At 44.7% G+C, this 22,225-nt stretch overlaps 1 long non-coding RNA gene across 1 annotated transcript; it reads left to right on the forward strand.

Moving 5' to 3' along the window:
- Window positions 1–4,626: 4,626 nt before the first annotated feature.
- On the forward strand, window positions 4,627–21,744 carry LOC116574831. Its single transcript, XR_004279516.1, has 3 exons — window positions 4,627–4,735; window positions 20,568–21,290; window positions 21,373–21,744. It is a non-coding gene; the product is annotated as an uncharacterized LOC116574831 (long non-coding RNA).
- Window positions 21,745–22,225: the final 481 nt, after the last annotated feature.

A 22,225-nucleotide genomic window follows, 5' to 3' on the forward strand; every position in this document is an offset into this window, starting at 1 on the left:
GAATTCCATCCTATGTGACTTTACCTCCCGTGACCTCTTGGAAAAATCTTCCACCCTCCATTGTACTTCCAACTACCCTGAATATAGGACAGTAGTTGATTCTCCAGCATTCTCTAACCAGAGGTTCTCCATGTTACTCTTATACTACCCACAATCCTATCATGGCCAATAGTAGCAACAACTAACATTTATCAATCAGTGGCTACATATACAAGGACTCGTTAAGCCGTTAACATGCTTATCTCATTTTGTTCCCATAGCAACCCTGTGAGGTGGGTATCCATCCCTGTTATTCCATTGTGCAGACAGGGAAACTAAGGAGCAGTTGGGCAGACTAACTTGCACAAGGGCATTGAGGTTATAAATGGCAGCACCGCCGCTAACCCTGGTCTGTCCCACTCCAAAACCCATGCTTTTAGCCAGGACCCTAAACCGTCTGTCAAGTGGGAGTTGATGATAAGGAAAAGGAATCTCGGTTTCACAACTGGCACTAGGTATGTGACATGGCAGAATCGAATGCAATTTTTTCTCATTCTAAGGTCTTTCTTGTGCTCATCTTCTCCTGTGTCCAGGATGCTGATAAGTGTGGGACTCCAGATGGATGAGAGTAAAGGGGTTAAGGGAGACAGGACAGGAGAGGGCAGAAAAGATCCTCTTGTGGGCATGAAGAGAAATGTCCTCTGAACTCTCTAGAAAGGGCCGGAGAGGGCCTGCCAACTGAGGGAATGAAGATTTCAGTGTTTCCAATCGGTCCAGTGTTTTGACCGGGATTTCCAGAGTGTCCAGCCACAAGCCCCAGACACCTCAGGGGGTGGGGACAGCTGAAGTGGCCTGAGGGCCTCCACAGAGGGGGTGGTCAGTCCTACAGTAGCTCACCCTTTGCAGTCTCAAAGAGGTGTGTGCTTTTTGAGGGTTGACCAGACTCCCCAGCCCTTTCTGCACCCTTAACCATCCAAAAGAAGCTCACAGAAGCTTCTCCCACCCACACCACCTCAACCACATGTCGAAAGAGTGCACCAGTAAACAGCCTCAGCTTGCTGCCCGCAGGAGCTAAGGGCAAGGTGCCTGCCGTAGCAAAGTCTCAGGTTACCAAGACTTCTTTCCCTTTGCACCCCCATTCTGCAGGGCATTTTTAGTGGCTTATAAGTTTTGGCATAAATAATTAAAACTAGGTTAGCCTTGTCAGAAATAAACACTTGCAGCTGCGATATAATATAGTCTTGGGGGTGTGTGACTGTTTGTGTTTCTTGCTGATACGTAAACCTTGCTCCATGGATAAGTCCACATTCCAGGGGTCATGTTCCTGTATCTGTTGGCGTAAACTGAAAGCACAGAATTGTCAGCCTCGCTCCCTTCAACCAAACAGCTCCCTGGAGCCAGGGACAAGCTGGCACTGGCCATGTGCAGCTGTGGGCTGTAAACTGCGTGTCTAGGTTAATATTTGCTTATGTTTCTATCTTGCCTGGTAGGTGGATGGAATTTGCCTAATGATTGTGTTTCCCTGAAAAGTTAATCAGTATCTAAAGGAACCAGTCACAGAGCACCACAGAGGTGTAGTAAAGTTGGACTCTGAGTACCTGTTCCCAAGGGCCATGTCCCTGGGGTCAGAGCGACAGGTAGGCTGCAGGGACAGAGCATGTGACCTGAGGAACCCAGGCCTCTATGGCTGCTGGGCCGTTGTATGCCCTGTGCAAGGCTCTAGAATCCAAAAGCCTGGGTACTATGTGATCTGGCCCACCAACTGGCCTAGCTACAGCCCTGCTTTCTTCAGGCCCCTTCACCCCCTGATGGGGAGACCTCTGTGTCCACTTTGTCAGGGCTGTTCATCCTAGAGTGATCAGCCAGAGGGACACTTCCATCCATGCCAACAAAAACTGAGCATACATCATGGGCCACGCCTTGAGGACACTGAAAGGAGGAAGGTGACCAAGATGCTGGCCCTGGAGCAGTGGACAGTTGAGAGAAGGGAGACCAAAAGGGCAATTACAGTCTGGTGTGTGACATGCTCCATGAGGGAGTCTGCCCATGAACACAGCTTGGGGGATCAGGGATGCCTCTTAGAGGAGAAAAACAAAATCTGAGCTAAGAACCTGGAGGGCAGTTGGATCTCAAGGATGTCTACATCCTACTCACCCAAATCTGTGAATATTACCCCCTATGGCAAAGAGCTCTTTGGAGGGGTGATTAAGGTAAGTATCTTGAGATGAGAGGTTATGCTGGATTATCCGGGTGGCCCCAAATGTAACCACAAGTGTCTTTGTAATAGGGAGACAAAGGGAGACCTGACTTTGGCCGAGGAGAAAGCAAGCTGACTACAGAGAGGAGCCTGGAGTGATATGCTTTGAAGATAAGTTGGGGGCCTCCAGCCTGAAACATGGGCAGCCCCTAGAAGCTGAAAAATGCAAGGAAATGGATTCTCTCCTCAGAGACTCCAGAAGGAACCAGCCCAACCAATACTTCCAGCTTTAGCTCAGGGAAACAGATTTCAGACTGCTGGCCTATAGCAGGTTAAGAGAATAAACTTGGCTTGTTTTGAGCCACTATGTTTGTGAAAGTTTGTTACAGCAGCAATGGGAAACTAATACAGTGGGGGTGGGGTTTGGAGACAGCAAGTGGCCGAAGCCAAGGACGCAATCTGGCAAAGACTGGGTATGACACATCTTAGGACTGCAGCTGGAGGACCAGGTTGATGTCAGGGAGGGGAGGGAATGATGTGGTCAGAGTTCAGACTGAGGATGTGCTTAAGGTCAAAACTCAGACCCTATACGTCACATCACTCAACTAGGGTTTCTTCTGTGGGCCCTGGGAGTCATTAAGAGTGTTTTGAGCAGGAAAGAGACACTATCAAATGGTGACCAAGGAAGATATCTCTGGCTAGTAATGCAGAGTCTCAGTTGAGGAGGGTAGAGGGGCCTAAAACCAGAGGCAGAGAGGATGCAGGCAATATTCAGTCCTGGCTCTGTGGCTCTAGTAGCTTCCATTGGGTTTCCAAACTCTCCTCCAAAGAACTAGATCAACTTCATTTCATTCAATTAAATACTGAATCATTCCTGACTTGTATAGGAGTACCCAAGTTTGTTCTTTATGGTCATTGTCAACAAATAGCACTGTGGTAGGCTTGAGTTTTTGAGATATAAAATTAGGCGATGCAGGTGGATTTTTCCAACTAGATCTTATGTAACCATAATGAGGAAACTAACTTGTGATGGCAGCTGGGCCTGGAACTGGTAGGCTGGAATTTGGGGCCTGTGTTTGTATGTCTTTAGTGGATTATATCTGCTACTGCTGATGCTTTCCGGTCTCTGGTCCCTTCATCAGGTGCCAATGTCTGCAGCAAAATCCAGATTTTCTTGTACTCTCCTAGGTGCCCCTAGACAGAACTTGATACAAAGCTAAATCCTGCAGGAGCCAGTCAAACATAAAGAGAGAATGGTGATGCCTGTTCTGCCTAAAATCATTTAAATTCAGAGGATTAAAAAATACATCCTGAGGCCAACTTTGTAACTCTAATGAAACTAAGCCCCTTTCAAAAATCAGCCTTCCTTCACAGCTTCCTCTGGGCCCCTTTTATAAAGAGAACCCACCGCTCTAGCTTCTTAAAAATTTGATTTTTAGTACGGGAGAGCTAGAGAGGGATCATCAGAGTGGAGCAGGTGCCAGAACCTTCCTGATGACAGGCTTGAGCTCTGAGAAGACCAGCTCTCTCCCTCTTTGCCACCCCAGCTGCAGATGCCAAGGTTGAGATAAAGTTTAAAGGACATTGTTAATAATAAACTCAACCACTTAGGAGAAGTCATTGGTTCAGAATATGAGCTCAAGCCTGGGGTATGTGGCCAAGGAGAAAAGCATTTGGGAGAACAGGCTTTTCCTCTTAGGCAGCAGGAATTTTGTAGCCCTTCAAACGTAAATAAAAGCCAAAAAAGCTTCCTGACAGAATGTCCTTATTTAAGAAGGGGTCTGGGAGTTCTCTCAGCCTAATGAATAAAACCTGGGATAAACTTTTTTTAGGCAGGCTCATTTCATTGAAGGATTCAGGGTAGTGTGTGGTGAGGGAAAATGACAACTGAGTAAATTAGCAAAGAACAAGAGGCCTGGAGCTGTAATTTCTGACTTCTGTTTACAGTTTTGAGATCTTCAGTCTGCATATCCATAAAATGGTGCTAATTAACTTTGCCCCAAACTCTGTGTACCAAAAAGTTTACTGAAGAGAGAAGTGAAGTAATATCAATAAAACCTAGCAATGCTGCCTTATTTATTATTGGCCATGAAAGATGCATTCCTCCAAGATCTTTACATATGAATTTATTTAAACTTCACAGCAAACCTAGGAGATACTTTGGGATTATCCTCATTTTTAAAGGTGAGTAAGCTGAGGTATAGAGAAGACCCATATTTTGCACAAAGTCACAGCAGCCAGAGCAGGGATTTGAACCCAAGAAGTTGATCTGCAGAGTCTAGGATCTTAACTACTATTGTGTTTTACAGCCTTGCTAGAAAAAGAAAATCCAAATGATTGACTGCCCAGCAACTATCTCTAAAAAGTAGTCAAAGCAGTAGAGTTCTGTATTCCAAAAAAGGTGTAATAGTCTGTATTAGACCAACCCTACACAGATGTCACACAGATGACAGTGATAAACAAAGCATACAAAACAACTGTGTGAAGCCACTAGAGCATGACCATAATTATGCAGAAGCCAGAGGGGAGTTGACACATGGAAGAAGAAAATGACCATGGGTGAGCTTCCCTTTATTATTTTTTTAAAAAATTTTTATGGGTTTTTACCTGGTGGTAGACCTCAGTCAGGTGTGCAAGGTAACTAGAGTCTGGGAACAAACTTGAAATCTTATCAGCCTGAGGAATCAGATAAGTGAATTTGGGGCTGCCAAAGCAGCTATAAAGGGAAGGGGAAAATCCTGGAAAGGATAGAGCAAAGGGAGGGAACCCTAAATTCTATATATAAACTCTGCTCAAATCTCTGGTTGACTTCTGAGCTACACACATATAGGGCAAACTCCAAGCAGTTAAGCGAGGCGAAGAGAACCAAACAAAAAATGCAGCTGTTGCCCAGTGGAGGGGAGATAGAGTTTGAAGTTGGAGTTCAACCAAACTAGCTGACTATTAGAACAATAATCAATAGAAATCAACATGTTACTGAAGAACATACCAGAAACTAGAGTCTGTACAATGTATCATTCACAGTGACCAAATTCAAAATCATGAGATGTTTCAAGAAGAGAGAGAACCTGTACTCAAGAGAGTAACCCATACTCAAGAAAAAAGGCAATCGGGGTGCTTGGGTGGCTCAGTGGGTTAAAGCCTCTGCCTTTAGCTTAGGTCATGATCCAAGGGTCCTGGACTTGAGCCCACCATCGGGCTCTCTGCTCAGCAGGGAGCCTGCTTCCCCCTCTCTCTCTCTGCCTGCCTCTGCCTATTTGTGATCTCTGTCAAATAAATAAATAAAATCTTAAGAAAAAAAAAAAGGCAATCAATGGAGACACACTGAGAAGATCCAGATATTGGAACTAGCAGACAAGGTCTTTAAAGCAGCTATTATAATTATGCTTAAGAATATAAAAAAAAATAAGTTCACAATCAATGAAAAGACATAAATTCTAGCAGATAAACAGAAATAATTTAAAAATAGCTTGAAATTCTGGGACTATAAATACAGTAAAAATTCATTGAATTTTTACATAAAAATTCATTGGATCGGCTCACGAGAGGATTGGAAATGACAGAAGAAAGTGTCAGTGAACTTAATGATACATCAACAAGAATTAAACAATCTGAAGAACAGAGAGAAATGAAGTTTAAAAAACAAGCAAGTGATCAGAGACCTGTGGAACAGTATCAAGAGGTCTATCATTTATGACTGGAGCTCTAGAAGGAGGGAAGAAAATGAAGTAGGAAAAAAATGTTTCAAGAAGTAATTGCCAATCTTAATTCAAATTTGATGAAAGACATAATATTACAGATGCAAAAATATAAGCAAACACCAAGCAGGATAAATACAAGGAAAACCATATGTAGTAGTCCATCTTAGCTGAAACCAAACATAAAGAGGAAATCAGCTAGAGAAAGATGGCATATTACATACAAGGGACTAACAATATAAACGACAGCTGGTTCATTCATGAAGGACAGAAAGAGTGGAGATATGAAATCAGTTGATCCTCTCTAAAGGGCTGGAAGAAAAAAACAAACAACCAACCCTGTCAATCCAGAATTCCATATTCAAAAAAACACACCTCAAGAAATAAAGGTGAAATAAAGACACCTTCGTATAAATAAGAACTAAGGGAATTAGTCATCGGCAGACCTGAACTACAAGAAATGATAAAGAAAGTTCTTTCATGCTGAAGTGAAATGATATCAGACAGAAACTCAATTCATCAGAAAGGAATGAAGGATGTTATAAATGGTAAGTATGTGGATACAGGTAAGAGTCTATTTTCTCTTTAAAGTTTTAAATACATACGAGTACTTAGAGCAAAACTTATAACATTATATTGTAAAGCATAGAACATATGTAGATGTAATACATGACTAGAGTATACAGGCGAAGGCAGTGAATAAAACTGCATGGTTGCAAAATTTTTACATTTTGTGAAGTGACTCTAAGTAAACTGTAGTAAGTTAAGGATATTTATTATAATCTGTAGAACATTTACTTTTAAAAAAACTAGTGCAAATAGGGATCACTAAAAAACCAGTAGATAAATTAAAATGTGATTCTAAAACAAAACAAAACAGAACAGAAAACAAAACAACCCCCACCTCCAACCACACTACTTCCAAAGAGAGCAGGAAAGAGAAACAGGAATAAAAATAGATTGGACAACCTAAAAACAATGAATACCCACATAGGTATATTAATTACATTAAATATGAATTGACCAATACACTCCACTTAAAATTTAAAAAATTAGCAGTCTGGAAAGAAAAAGGAGGAACCTAATTTTATGCTGTCTACAAGCACAATTTAAGTATAAATTCAGAGGAAGTTTGTAAGAAAGTTGGAAAAACTATATTAACACTAATTATTTATAAAATGAACTCATTCTACGAGATCATCATAACCCTGGTACCAAAACCAAGGAAAGTTATTACAATAAAAGTAAAACACACACCAATATTCTCCATGAACATGGGTGCAAAAATCCTTAATTAAATATTAGCAAGTTGAATCTCAAAAATAAAAGAAACAACTCCATTAAACACAGGCAAAAGATGTGAACAGATACTTCACAAAATAGGATATATCACCAACCAGAAAGCATGTGAAAAAGTGATCAACATCATTAATCACCAAGGAAATGTAAATTAAAACCACAATGATATACCACTACTACCCACCAAAATAGCTTAAAGATGACTAAAAACACTAAATGTAGGGATGTCAAGAAGCAATCAGAACTCTCATACATTATTAGCAGATCGAAAATAGTTCAAACATTTTAGAAAAAAAATCTGCCCAGTTTCTTATAAAATTAAACATATGCCTCCCATACATCTCAGCAATTCTACTCCTCTACTCCTTTTAGTACTTACCTAAAAGAAATGAAAACATATCTCCACAAAAGCTTTATACAAGCATATTCATAGACACTTTATTTATAATTGCTAAAAATTGGAAGACAACCAAAATGTCCATCATTAAGAGAATGGATAAACAAACTATGATATATTCATACAAATGTAATAAAAGCAGTAAGAAAAACAAATTAACTACCAATAAATGCAAAAAAGGATGAGTCCTTAGCTGAGTGACAAAAGCCTTACACAGAAAGATTACGTGCTGTGCAGTTTCATTTATAGAAAGTTCTAGGACAGGCAAAACTAACCTAAGTTTAAAAAAAAAAATCAGAATAACACTTGTTCTGGGAGTGGAGATGGAGATTGAGGGGGAAGAAGTATTTGGAACCCTTTAAGGTAACGGAAATATTGTATATCTTGATAAGAGTTTGGGTTACACAGGGATCTGAATTTCTCAACGCACAATGATTGGTACACTTACAATTTGTGCATTTTAGTTTTTGTAAATTCTACTTGAAAAAAGAAAGAGCTACCTACAAATAGTGAACTTTAGTTGATGATATGCAATCTAAAATGTTTACAGGTGAGGAATGCTGAGGTCCACAACTCAGAAATGTATCAAATAAGGTGGAGGGATCTCTGGGTGGATAGATGGATAAATGCATGATAAAGCAAATATTGCAAAATGTTAACAAATGCAAAATCTAGATAGAGGGTATATAACTGAACACTGTAGAGTTCTTTCAATTTTTCTGGATTTTGAAATTTTTTATAGATTGAGAAAAAAAGGATAGAGAATAGAGTTAAGTAGGGGAAAAAAGTGAAGCGGGGTCTTGGGTTCATAGACAATCAAAGGAATGTATAATGAACGCTGAGGTGCATTGAAATGTCTGCAGCACGGTTTCCAAATTGGATAATCCTGAAAATATCGTGGAGAACCTAAAAAATATGGGTGTCTCAGCTCCCCTCTTAGAAGTCCTAATTTTGGACTGAGCTGGGATGGAGCTGGAAATACTTTTAAAAGCTCACCAGGTGATCCCTGATAACCATCCATCTTAGGAACCACCGGTCGAAGAGGCCACAGTTACTTTTACCTGCAAGAAGGGAAAGATACTGTATACAAGGAAAATCAAGTAATATTTTCAGTTTTGGTAATCTCTGTTCACTTGTTAAGCCTGTACTTTGAAAACAGTTTAACATGGAGCGATTAGTAGCGACTGGTTTCAGTTCATTGTTGTTCTAGGTATAATGGAGTCAGATGTTAAATGCGGGTGCTCCTCATTTCCCTGCTCAAAGGAGTAGTGGTGATGCCACTCGCAGTTGATGATAAACTGGACATCTGGGTGATGCTGAAGACACTGCAGCAGATGTGCATCACAGGGGTATCCTCATGTGGCATCTTGAGCCTTGACAGGGCTGCCTTGGGTAGGAGGAAGTTCAGAGTATCTCCTTCCTGCCCTCATCCCCAAGGCTTCTAGGTAGTTTCCCAGCCTGGGGATTCTCCCCACCTCTTTCCCATTTATCCCAATCCTTCAAATTCATCAGGTCCCCCTTTCTACTAAGACTTCCCCAATTCCCATGGAGCAGAGCTTTTTGGATGGGTAACTGGCACAATTCCTATCTCGCAGTATACCTTTTTTTTTTTTTTTTAATCTTTTTTTATTCTTTCACATCCCTACTTTCCGTTTCCATACCAGATAAGGAAGGCGTGGTGAACATTTGCTATTTATTTTGCCTGCCCTGGAATTCCCCTCCTCATGAATGAATGTTTATCTCCTGCAAAAAAAACCAGAACCTTCCAGACACTCTGTTTTTCAGCCTCCCTTTTGGTTAGGATGTGGGCATGGGGTTCTAGACTCCTGCCTCTGACTTGGAATCCTAGGCTTTGCCATGACAGGGGTGGCCTCATCAGCTGGTTCCTGTGAGGTTACCCAGTGGTTCTTCTTGTTCTCCAGCCTCTCATGGTTTCTGCCCATTTTCTGAGTCTGGGTCCCAGCTCAGCTTCCCAGCTATACTTTTCTAAATTTCTTTTCTTCTGGAACCAGGCCATTTTTCTGTTGCTCGCAATTAGGCGAATAGATTTGATCTATATAAGCATTTAAGATACTGAACAACTACGAATTTAGGATTCCAGGTAAGACTCAAAATTTCTTCATCCCTTCAAGAATTTTCCTAGCCATTTAGGGAGGTGTGCTTACTTTTGAGATCTTCTGTGTGGTTCTCTCTTTCCAAAGAGCTTGTCTCAGCTCTCCATCCAGGTTGTAAAGCCTTGAGGTAGGGCTTGTTCTGAGTCCTCCTGTAGTCCAGCTGAGAGGCTAGCTGGTAGTTTTGCTCTTGTAAATACTTACTGATTGACTGAGACACTAATAGAAGTCATTTGCTTTCTTCAAATATAAACATTTCTTATGATCCGGTAATTCTCCCAGTCCCATGTGAATGTATGTGTATTCTCTGGGTGCGACATTCCATTCATTTTGGGTTGTCTTAAGTCCATTTATTTTGGGTTGTCATGTAAGCCTTCTCCAATTTCCTTTGGGTCTTTGGTTTAAAACTGTTTCCTCATAAAAGGTTTCAGAATTCTTTCAGCCGTATTCAAATCTCTCCCACCATGGCTGGTGGGCTCCCTCCCTGCATATCTCAAGGGCTCTATGACCTTCAAGCTGAGAGGCCCAGGAGGCACACCAAAGATTGTCACCATGGCTTTTATCCCAGAGAACAAAAACCAAAGTTGTACACAGAAGCTCTGTCTGGCCAAGCCACTGTCAAGGCCCTCGAGGCCAACTTCATTCACTTACCAGTATTGGCTCTTTCTTGGAAAAGGCACCTGCGTGCATATTTCCTTTCCCAACTCCTATCAGGGGACTCTACCCAGCTGAGAGTCTGACAATCTGTGGATTTTGAACATGAACAAAACAGCTTCTTCCTGTAAAAACACCCTGAGGAGCAGGTAGATTGGTGTTAACTAAAGCTGCTGTCTCCTTTCCAGTCTTGTTACAGATAGGGCCTGGATCTGTGACCTCATCCATCAGTCTGCTGTCAGAGAGAGAGGGAGCACTAACTGTGTGCCAGCAGGGGGCCCAAAGAAATAAAGAAGACAAAGCCCTGCCCTTAAGGGTACTAGTTCAATTCAAGAAATATGTACAGACTGCCTACTTGAGCAAACTGGTATAGGGCAGTGGGCCGAAACCAGGGTTGATCATGGCTGAGAGCTATTAGGTGGGTCTTCCAAGTCTCTGCTACTAAGGTGGGAGGTCTGGGATCCTTAGGGTATGCCACGACGCCCTCAGGGTGGAAGGTGACAGCATCCTATGCCAAACAGCTGTCTGTGGTCAAGCCGCGGATAGCATTGGATGCCGGTTCCTGGGCCCCACCTTCAGAGGCCCTGGTTCACTAGTCTTGGGGGAGACCAGGAATCTGCATTTTAATTAGTGCCGCTGGTGGTTCTGATGCAGGTGTTCCAGGGACCAAACCTGGAGACAATTTCTCCTTCAGAGGCATTTGGGATAAAAATTTCACCCAAACCTCCTGAGGCCACACCATATCCACCAAACAAAGGAAGTGATTGCTCATTTTTAACCATAGCCACCAGAGAGTGGATACACCTGGTAATTTCTACAGCCTCCCCAACTGCAAAAACAAAGTGTGCCTCCCACTCCTTTGTGGCTAACAGCTTCTATTAACTAACAGGGGAGAGCAGCTTATTGCCTCTGGCACAATTTCAGTAGTTTCATCCTTCAGAAAAATCTAGAGTTTTGCCCCAACGGAGGCTTCTGCTTAAGGACCACTCCCCTGGGTCTGATAACAGCTACCCCGACCTGAGCGTCCTGAAGGACATAGAGCTCAAGAAATCCGCGTCGGGCTCATCAGAGGAGGCTCCAGAAGAGAGCTGGGCCATCCATGGGGACAAGGCGAGCCCAGATGGAAAGGGACAGATGGGGAACTCTGGGCTGGGTACGCAGCAGGAAGGAAGGTTTTGAGGTGGGAATGACCCTCCTTACCTGTGAGGGCTCCAGCCTCAGGCAGCACATGGGAGCCCCCAGCTGTGGGGGGAGGAGGAGGACAGTAATGGGGTCCCTGAGGGAGAAGAACCTATCCCACTGCAGGCTGCGGATGGAGGTAGGGGCCAAAGAGGCGGATGGCACCTAGATGTGTCCAGACCCTTGGGTCTCCACCTGTAGGAAGCAGTCAGGCGCAGGCTCCTCTGAAGGCCAGCCTGGTGGAGGGGCAGCGGCCAGATGTTCTCACCTGGAATTGAGGGCAGAGACTCAGGTAGGGAACTCTCAAGGGGGAGAGGGCTGAACCTGGAAAAGGGGCTTAGTAAAGTCGCCATCAAAAAGTACTAGCCTGGTATTAAGCCCTGAGACAATGAGGAAGAGTGACAGGACAAGCTGAGGACAGTCAGCAGATTAATCGTGGAAGGTAGCCCCTGGCTGGGATGCACCCACAGAACAATTAGGAAGAGAAAATGGAGGCGATTAAAAACTGGGGAGTCTCATCATAAGCTGAACCAATAGAGAGTTTCTGGAGATGCCACATTTAAACTTCCCTTCCCCTTCGGCCCCTCCTCCATCTTGAAGCCAAAAGTTCACATTATTCCACAGGGCACCCAATAAATGTCCAGTGCTTCTCTAAATCAGTTTGACTTCTTTTGTTCCTTGATAGACGGGAGGAGCCAGCCTCAGCTGGAGTAGGGGTGGAGGCTACAGGACCCTTGCCTCAAGGTCTGTAACCCCAAGCCTGGTCCCGTTTTCCATTAATAATATCATTAAAGCCAATGCATCTGAGTGGGCCCCTAAGAACTTATCTGAAGATTAATATCACAAGCCTGATACTGAGCACAAAGCTCTAAAACATATTCGTGCTCAGGAAGATGTTTGCTAATGTTTGGCTTTTATTTCCCTTGGAGCTGGTATACATCAGCGAGGCCTGGGGATAATGAATAACAGCACGGACTATAAATTTTAAAACAAACAAAATAAAAACTGAAAGAATGCTAATGCAGACCATTGCTGGGATATGTTGCTAAGATCCTGGTGATTAGACCTTACTGAGCAGATTCTATTATCTGGTTGTTAGGAGCAGTAGGTGGCTACCTCTTTATTGTATTGGTTCCTGAGTTATAAATTCTCAACACATCATCTTGCAAATGTGACAAATGAGGCGACAGCAGGAAGGCAAGGGAGGGCAGACTTGAGAAGAAGATGGATGGGGTCTCTGGCAGGGGCCACTGGCTTCCCACCAAAACCCAACTCCCCTTCTTGCTGGGTGAGAGTTAGGCAGTATGATCCAGCTCCTCCTGCAAGTAAGAGTGGCCAAGGACTGGATAACTGACTTCCAGCCAAGGGAGTGTGAGGAACTTTTGAGACAGCAGCATGCTTCCTTTATGGTCTTGTTCCCCCTCCATTGGCTCAAGGCCCTTGTGGATAATGAGACCACAGCTGGAAGGAGCCTGGGTCCCTGAATCACCCTGCAGCATAGAGCCACCTGCTGATCTGGAACATCCACCCTGGAATGTTACAGGATCTAGAGATACACTTCTAATGTATACAAGTCCAGACATTTTGGGGTCTAGTTGTTACAGTGGTTTAGCCCGTCCTAAGTAGAGCAAGGCCAATTCAGCATACCCACCACAGGAATTCTGAAATGGGAAGGAGGACCACAGAAACTTTGCTTTTCATGAGAGCTCACTCCTAGGAAGAAAGGAGTCTTCCTAGGAAGACATCTTTCTTGGGGCTGCTGGTCAAGGTCTGGGAACCCAGAGATAGGACCCTTGAATGAAGTATGGAGAGTGGTAGGGGCTGACCTTTTCCTGAGGTGGGAGGAGAGCCTCAAAGCTCTTCCTGGGCCATTCCTGGCTAAACAGGGGTAAAGACTTTAAGACTGACAGTCATGCAAAATGCCCTCTGGAAATTAGGGTCCATTTCTTCAGTAGAAGGAACCAGAAGTTAGTCAAACATAGCAGCCAAACAAATCCAACATCACAGGCTTCTGCTGAGGAGTTGGGTATGAATGCAAACCCTAGGAGGAGCTGTCAGCTTACAGAGGAGTGCAGCTCCAGCGGCCCCAGGCACCAGGGGCTCCTCCGTAATATGGTCCTGGGAAGGAGCCACTGGTGAGCATGAATCAGAGACCCTCAGTGGGATCAAGAGCAGCCCGCCTCCATGAAGCCTCTGGGGACAGTGTGTAAAGGACTGCAGCAGCAAGAGGCTGATCTAGGACATCAGGAGAAAGGCCTGAAAGGTGGGTATGCAACTCCAGGGACACGCCCTTGACACACCCTTGAGGTTGAACTCAAGTCCTTCATTATCTCTTCCAAGATGCTACAACCCTAGGAAGTAAGCCATAAATTTAAATACGTATTAAATCACTATGTTAATGACATTCCAACACTGCCTTTGGGTACTCAGCTGTAAAGATTGACTCAGTGGAAAAGACATTTTCAAACCGGAGGGAAAAAACAAGATACTTTTCTCTGAAGTATTCATTCAATAAATATTTTCCCAGGGGTTACAGAGAGAAATAAGGCCTGCCTCTTGACCCACTGAGCTAATAAAGTAGGAGTGTGATTTTCCAAAGCAGAGGTATGTATGTCAAGAGGAAGAGACCCCGAATCACTAAGGAAATGTTGAAAAACAAAAATAAAACGGGGGGCATCACGTTACCTGATTTCAAGTTTTACTACAAAGCTGTGATCACCAAGACAGCATGGTACTGGCATAAAAACAGACACATAGACCAGTGGAACAGAGTAGAGAGCCCAGATATGGACCTTTAACTCTATGGTCAAATAATCTTCGACAAAACAGGAAAAAATATACAGTGGAAAAAAGACGGTCTCTTCAATAAATGGTGCTGGGAAAACTGGGCAACTATATGTAGAAGAATGAAACTGGACCATTCTGTTACACCGTACACAAAGATAAACTCAAAATGGATAAACGACCTCAATGTAAGAAGGAATCCATCAGAATCCTAGAGGAGAACATAGGCAGTAATCTCTTCGATGTCAGCCACAGCAACTTCTTTCAAGATATGTCTCCAAAGGCAAAGGAAACAAAAGCAAAAATGAACTTTTGGGACTTCATCAAAATCAAAAGCTTCTGCACAGCAAAGGAAACAGTCAAGAAAACAAAGAGGCAACCCACGGAATGGGAGAAGATAGTTGCAAATGACAGTACAGACAAAAGGTTGATATCCAGGATCTATAAAGAACTCCTCAAACTCAACACACACAAAACAGACAATCATATCAAAAAATGGGCAGAAGATATGAACAGACACTTCTCCAATGAAGACATACAAATGGCTATCAGACACATGAAAAAATGTTCATCACTAGCCATCAGGGAGATTCAAATTAAAACCACATTGAGATATCACCTTACACCAGTTAGAATGGCCAAAATTAGCAAGACAGTTTACAACATGTGTTGGAGGGGATGTGGAGAAAGGGGAACCCTCTTACACTGTTGGTGGGAATGCAAGTTGGTGCAGCCTCTTTGGAGAACAGTGTGGAGATTCCTCAAGAAATTAAAAATAGAACTTCCCTATGACCCTGCAATTGCACTACTGGGTATTTACCCCAAAGATACAGATGTAGTGAAAAGAAGGGCCATCTCTACCCCAATGTTTATAGCAGCAATGGCCACGGTCGCCAAACTGTGGAAAGAACCAAGATGCCCTTCAACAGACGAATGGATAAGGAAGATGTGGTCCATATACACTATGGAGTATTATGCCTCCATCAGAAAGGACGAATATCCAACTTTTGTAGCAACATGGACGGGACTAGAAGAGATTATGCTGAGTGAAATAAGTCAAGCAGAGAGAGTCAATTATCATATGGTTTCACTTATTTGTGGAGCATAACAAATGGCATGGAGGACATGGGGAGATAGGAGAAGGGAGTTGGGGAAAATTGGAAGGGGAGGTGAAACATGAGAGACTATGGACTCTGAAAAACAAACTGAGGGTTTTGAAGGGGCGGGGGGTGGGAGGTCGGGGTACCAGGTGGTGGGTATTATAGAGGGCACGGATTGCATGGAGCACTGGGTGTGGTGCAAAAATAATGAATACTGTTATGCTGAAAATAAATAAAAAATAAATTAAAAAAAAGAAGAAGAGAAAGGGGGCAATTCAATAAGAAAAAGAACATTCAGGGAGAGAAAGAAATGAAATATATTAAAACGTAACAATCTAATAACGAGCGGACAATGAATTTGATTATATTCCAGAATTATCCCACAATTTTACTTTTAAATTCTGTCAACATTCTAAACTATTTAGCTTGACATGAATGACATCTTTGTGTGTGCTCAGCAGGAACTGAATTTTAACTAGTGGTAAAAAGCCATACAATTACTTCCCTGCCCCGAAGAAGGTGTGAACCTGGCCTTTTGCACTGAATTTTAGCCTGGTGGGTTTGAGAGCAGACCTGTCCTGTGCCCACCTCCCTTCCCCGAGTGGGAACTGATGGAGACACTAGGGGAGAGACAGGGACAGGAGGTGAGGCTAGACTGTTAGATCTCTGCTCTTAGGGGGTCTCGAGCTTTTTTTGGGACAGTGGCAAATCTGCAGAACCACTTCAGCACTCACACTGGAACACAAAACATCCCAAGTAAAATGAAGTTGAAAGTGTTATTTGCAAAACTAAACATACTCTTGCCATATAATCGAGCAATTGAGCTCCTTGAAAACTTAACTTCGGTACAAAAACCGGGACACGGACGTTTATAGCAGTTGTGTTCATAGTTGCCCAAATCTGGAAGCAGCCAAGATGTCCTTCAACACGGGAATAGATACACTGTGATACATCCAAACAGAGGACTAGTATTCAGCAATAAGAAGAAATGAGCTAAGCAGCCATGAAAAGACTGAGAGGAACCTTAAATTCATATTACTAAGTGAACTCAGCCAATCTGAAAAGGCTTCATATTGTGTAATTCCAACTACGCGGTTTTCTAGAAAAGGTAAAAACGACAGAGATGGTAGAAAGATCTGCTGTTGCCAGGGGTTGGGGCAGGAGGTGAGCAGCAGGGGACCAGAGAGGAGGGAGGGACGAATGGGTGGAGCACACAGGAATTTGAGGGCCTCGAAACTAGTCTGATATACTGTATTGGTGCAGACGTGTCTTTCTCCATTCGTCAGAACCTACAGAAGGTACACCAGGAGTGAATCAGTGCACACTAGGGACTGTAGTCAATAATAATAATAATTGATTCATCATGCGTCATAAATGTATCACACCAATACAGGTGTCAGTAACAAGTGGGGCGTCTGGGAACTTTGTACTCTTTGCTAACATTACTCCGGCCTGCCAGCTCTGATGTCAGCCTCCACAGTCCAGACCTACTACTCTGAGGCTGACCCAGAGCCGCCCGCGCCTTCAGGAGTCATCCCGACCAGTGTGTTTGTGCTCACGGAAGTGACCACTGGTCTTCACTGACTGCTGGGACAGCCAAGTGGGTGGTATTCCAGAGCTCTGCTGATTCGGCTGCCTGTGCTCAGGCCATAAGTTCCTAAGCCCTGAGGCCCTTGCCTCTGCTGGTCAGAGAAGAGGGAGAAGCAGGGCTGAGAAGGGAGGTGGGATGGTGCAGTGGGACACTCACAGGCTCTGAGGACAGCGGCTCTGGGCTGGTGTCCCAGGTCTCCCCTAACTCACCTGCAAAAGGGTCATTATAGTACATGCTTCATGGGGCTCTTCGAGGGAACAAGGGAGATGTTTGTTATAAGACAATGACCACAAATGCCTGGAATGTAGAAAAAGCTTAATAAATGTTATACTTATTAAAATAAAATTCATTTTATTAATAATGATGATAAATTATAATTAAAACTAAAAGAATAATAGTAAGTGTTACTATAACTCCTTTCTCACAGGTTTTTGGCAAGGGATAGCTCAAAGGGGAGAACGTGTATAAATGCTCAAGACAGAAGCACAGTTTGCAGACAAGAAATGGTAGCTTTGGGATCACAAAATTATGTTATATTGTCCATAGTCATGACACAGCAAAGGATAGATACAGATGCTCGAAAAACCCACAGTGAACTCCTGCTGGGTTCTATTCACAAAGGTTGGAGTTCTCAAAAAAAAAAAAAGTCTGCTGATGGAACAGTTATCAGACAATCCCATTTGGGTTTGCATTGTTATCTGGCTTCAATGGGCAGCCATCGCCTGGGTGACATTTCTAGAGCCAGTGCTCTGAGGGGTCAACACCTCCCTCCCTGGCTGGCTTCCACATTCCTCCAGCGGGAGCATCTTTTATGAGATGACAGGAGAGGCGTTCATAGAAAGGCAGTCAGTTACATAGTGGGACTGATGGTCTGCAGGAGAGCGATGGCCGCTTTTAACCCTCACCATGGGGGCCCAGCAGGCCATCAAAGCCCAGGAAGGGGGTCACAGGACCCCAGGGTGACCGGCTGTCCTGGCCCTGAGCAGACTCAGCTCCAGCGGGCTCTCCCCGGAGGCCAAGATGACCTCCAGACTCTAGCCAGCTGGGCACAGTGTCCTTGATATTTCTGGCTTGGTATTTGGGGCACAGGATGCCTGAGCTTCCACTCCTGCTGCTGTGGGGGCAGCCTCCATGCTCTGAATGTCCTGAGAACTCTTAAAAAAAAGAAAAAACAAAACAAAAAGAACTGGTCCAAAGCATGAGGAAAAGTGACTCTGGCCTCTGACACAGATCCTTTGTAGGAGTATGTGCACAATAAATATCTCTGGGGTTTTCCTTCCAGACAGTGCATGGTACCCCAGTGTGTGGTATGTGAGCCACACACTGGCTTGGTTTGTACTGTAAATATATGCTGTATATGTATATGTACATATACATATATGTACAATATATGTACTGTAAATATATGCTCAGTGACTAGACCACTAGCTATTAGGCTCTTTTGCTGCTGTGATAAAGATTTGCAGAGTGTTCACAGGGAAAAGAGCTCCTGCCATGGGCAACATAGGAATGGAGCATGATTCACACAAGGCAGATGAGATCAAGGTCCTGTCCCATCCCCAGCACTCCTGGGACTCACCCTTCCCCCCTTCCTTCCTTCCTTCCTTCCTTCCTTCCTTCCTTTCTTTCTCTCTCTTTCTTTCTTTCAAGATTTTATTTATTTGAGAGAAAGAGAGAGAGAGAGCAGGAGTGGGGGGAGGAGCAGAGGGAAAGGGCAAGAGAGAGAATCTCAAGCAGACTCTACACTCAGCACAGAGCCTGACGCAGGGGCTCGATCTCATGACCCTGAGATTATGACCTGAGCCAAAATCAAGAGTCAGATGCTCAACTGACTGAGCCACCCAGGGTGTCCCACTCCTGTGACTTTCTGGGGAACAGTGAGAGGCAGGGGGCACCTTGTTAACCTGGGCCAGGGCAATGATGGGGCCTGTCTAGGGCCACCACTCCTCTGAAAGTCCCTCCCCTGGGAGCTGTGTAGTGAAAGCAGCGGCTCATGTCCAGAGTGTTTACAGCACTCCGGGAGTAGAAATGAGCAGAGCTATTATTTAGTCGTCTAACCTGGTCTCGGCTGGGATTCACTTCCTAGTTCAGTGCCCAGGCTAGTGAGTAAATGTTTTCAGCCTGGGCTTTAGCACTGGTCTCCATTTTACAGATTAGGAAACTGAGATTGAGAGAGGTAGCAGCCTTGCCTGAGATCAATCAGCGTGTCTGTGCAGAGTCTGGATGTAAAGCGAGGCTGTCTGACTTCAGACCTTGGCGCTTAGCCTGCGCGTCTGCGGAGCTCTGGATTCGCTCCTGGAGGAGTGGCTAGGGAGCACTCTTCTGGCATAGCCTACACAAGGAGAGCGCTGAACAGCCATGCCCCAGAGTGAAGGCCCCGGTGAGTGTGCTGTCCTCCTGCCAACACAAGCCTCTTGCACCTCTGTACTCCTGTAGGCTGGGTCGGCAGTGGGGATTGCTCACTGGCCTCCATGAGGCTGCTGGAAGCTGTGGGGCTTCAGACCTACCAGTTCTTCAACAAGAAAAGACCGTTAGGCCTAAGGAGGGACCGGAGAGAAATGAGGCAAGAGGGATGCCAGTCGCAAGGCCTGTCCTCTTGGAAAGGAAGTCAAATTTTGGAATCATCTTCCTGGGTCGTCAAGGGGGACTTACCGAACCCATTGGACCCATTTCTTCACAGCCTCTCCATATTTTGTGCAGAGTGCGAAGTTAAAAGACAGGCCATACTTGACTGCTGTCTAAGCCCCGGATGTTTGTCATCACTATTCTCTACTGCCCACCTTCAGGAGTTTCAAAAATGTAGAGGGCATGATTTGGTCTGTGACTTTTGTATAAATTTATTTTATGCAGATATATTTCCTCAGCACCTGCTGTGGACCGGGAATATCCATCCCTCCATTCATTCCCCTGATTTATTACAGGCCAAGTCAGTTGCGGCCTCCCCGGTGAGGCTCAGCAGGGGTCTCACCCAGGGATCCTGCCACACTGGGTGGGGCAGGAGGAAGGAAGAGTGGGGGAGGTGGCGGGAAAACTGGTTTACAGTTGTTGAGAGTTTCCTGTGAGCCAAGAGATTACATCATTTAGTCCTCTCCGTTGACTGTCAGGTAGATGTGCTCATTATCTCCATTTTAGAAAGAGCAAGTAAGATTTGGCAAAGTTAGGTAATTTTCCCCAAGTGTCATAGCCAGTACACCACAGAGGTGGGTTTTGAACTCAGATCCCCGACTCCAATGCCTGTGCTTTTCTTTGCCGCCTTATATTCCTTGCCTTTCACAGGTATTATTAGCCCCAAACCCACAGGGAGTCGCTATCAGTCCCATGTAACTGTCAGGGAAACCAAGGCTCGAAGGGGAAGGGGGCTTGCTAAGGCCTCTCTGGCTGGAGCAGGGATGTGAGCCCAGGTAGTCTGGTGCCAAGTCCAGGGTGTGCGTGTTACTCCCCAGAGCCTCTCTGGTATACAGCCCTGGGGCCAGGAGCTAGGATGCAGGAGGTCCCACTGCAGCCTTGTTGGGCCTCACCCCAAGCATTGGTGTGACATAGGTCGTGGGGCTGAAGACTGTTTTGCTGCTGTGTTTCAGGCTAGTGCCCAAACATCGCTTGAAGCACTCAGGAAGCTGATAGGTGGAAGGTGATGGCCCGAGGAGTGCAGGTAGGAGTGGGCGACAGGGAAGCCCCCCACCAAAGAAGGTGCCTTGGCAGGCCTTTGTGCTCTTCTCTTGTATTTCATGTTCCAGTGCCATACCCTGTGATTTTCATCATTTATGAGTGTGAACAAAGAGGCTGCTGATTCACAGGGAAAGGAAATGGCAAAGGTTCTGAAACTTCCTGTTTGTCTGATATCAGCAAAGATATCTGCATTATGCAAATACCCTCACTCCCGAAAAATGCAGGCATGTACACACACACACAGGCACACGCACCCTCTCCCTGGCCCTGTGCACTGTGTCTCCTCTGTACTGAGAACATTGAAAAATGATTCCACTCACATGGTAGCCAAGGTACTGGGGGAACCTGCCATAGAAATGTATGATCATTAAAATAGCAGCGTTTGCATGTGGTTTGAATTGCTTAGCAGAGGTCTCTTCCAGGTAAGTCCTTGCTCTGGCCCCTGGCCCGGGGCTGGTTTGGTTTCCACCTGGCAGAGCCTGTGAGTCAGGGACCCGTTATGAGGGAAGCAGATGTGTGAAGAGGCCTCATCCTGGCCCCAGGCTCCTGTCCAGCCCAGGAGCTCCATTTCCTCGTGGTTCATTCTTCCCTCAAGGGGCTCTTGGAATGTGCTGTATCCCGCTCCCAAGCCCCCAGTAAGTTGAGATAATGACAGACATTGAATTTTGTTCATTGTTGGTTCATTGTGATCTTTATGCAGGTCTTTCTTTCTTTCAGTATCAGTTCGGGATTGAGCCCAAGCCCGTGGCTTGCTGAGCTGGTCTGTGATTCCAGTGTTGACCCCTGGCAAGGACTCGAGATCCAGCCTGCAGGAGCAGCTGGTGGCTGCCTCCATGCTGAGGAACTTTTTAAAAAGCTGAATGTAAGCTTCGATTTTAATAGGTGAAAGTGAAAATGACATGTGACTTCCAGAAAATTCTCACAGATTCAAAAGAATTGTTCTTTGTCATGAGTTGAATAGCATTCTTCAAACAAATGAATGCTTTTTCTCATATTCAGAGTTGCCTGAATTAGGGGAAATGGATATAAATTGTTGCAAGACAGAAATTTGGTTAGCTATAAATTAAAATAATTTTTTTGGTTTTTTTACTCTTTACTCTCTTCTTGACCCTACCCAAAAGCCCTCATGTGAGCAGTTGGGGGTGGGGTGGGAATAGACTTTCATTCCCCTGTTTAGAAAGGGATAAGCCAGAAGTTCCAGCAGGAGAGTCCATCACCTAGCCCAAAGCCGGGTTTCCAGATCTGGCTTCTAGGCTGGTGGCTACCCCATTACAAAAGGGAGTGGCCCAGAGGGAGAAGCATGAGCTTATAGAGGTCAAACAGGGTAGACATCTTGGGGCTGCTATTTGCCAACTGTGTGGCCTTGAGCACTTTTCTTAAACCTTGCCAAGTCTTAGTCTCTTTAACTGTAGAATGGAGTTTTCATGAGGATACAAGGGACATATGTATATAAAACGGCTGGCTCCAGGACCTGGAACCCCGAGGTCAATAAGTGAAGTATCACGATGACCACACCACTCCTTGACAGAGCCTCAGCCACTGCAACAGGTCATGTGGGACCTGAAGGGTC

The sequence above is a fragment of the Mustela erminea genome, chromosome 16 (genome assembly GCF_009829155.1).
Source record: "Mustela erminea isolate mMusErm1 chromosome 16, mMusErm1.Pri, whole genome shotgun sequence".
NCBI lineage: Eukaryota > Metazoa > Chordata > Mammalia > Carnivora > Mustelidae > Mustela > Mustela erminea.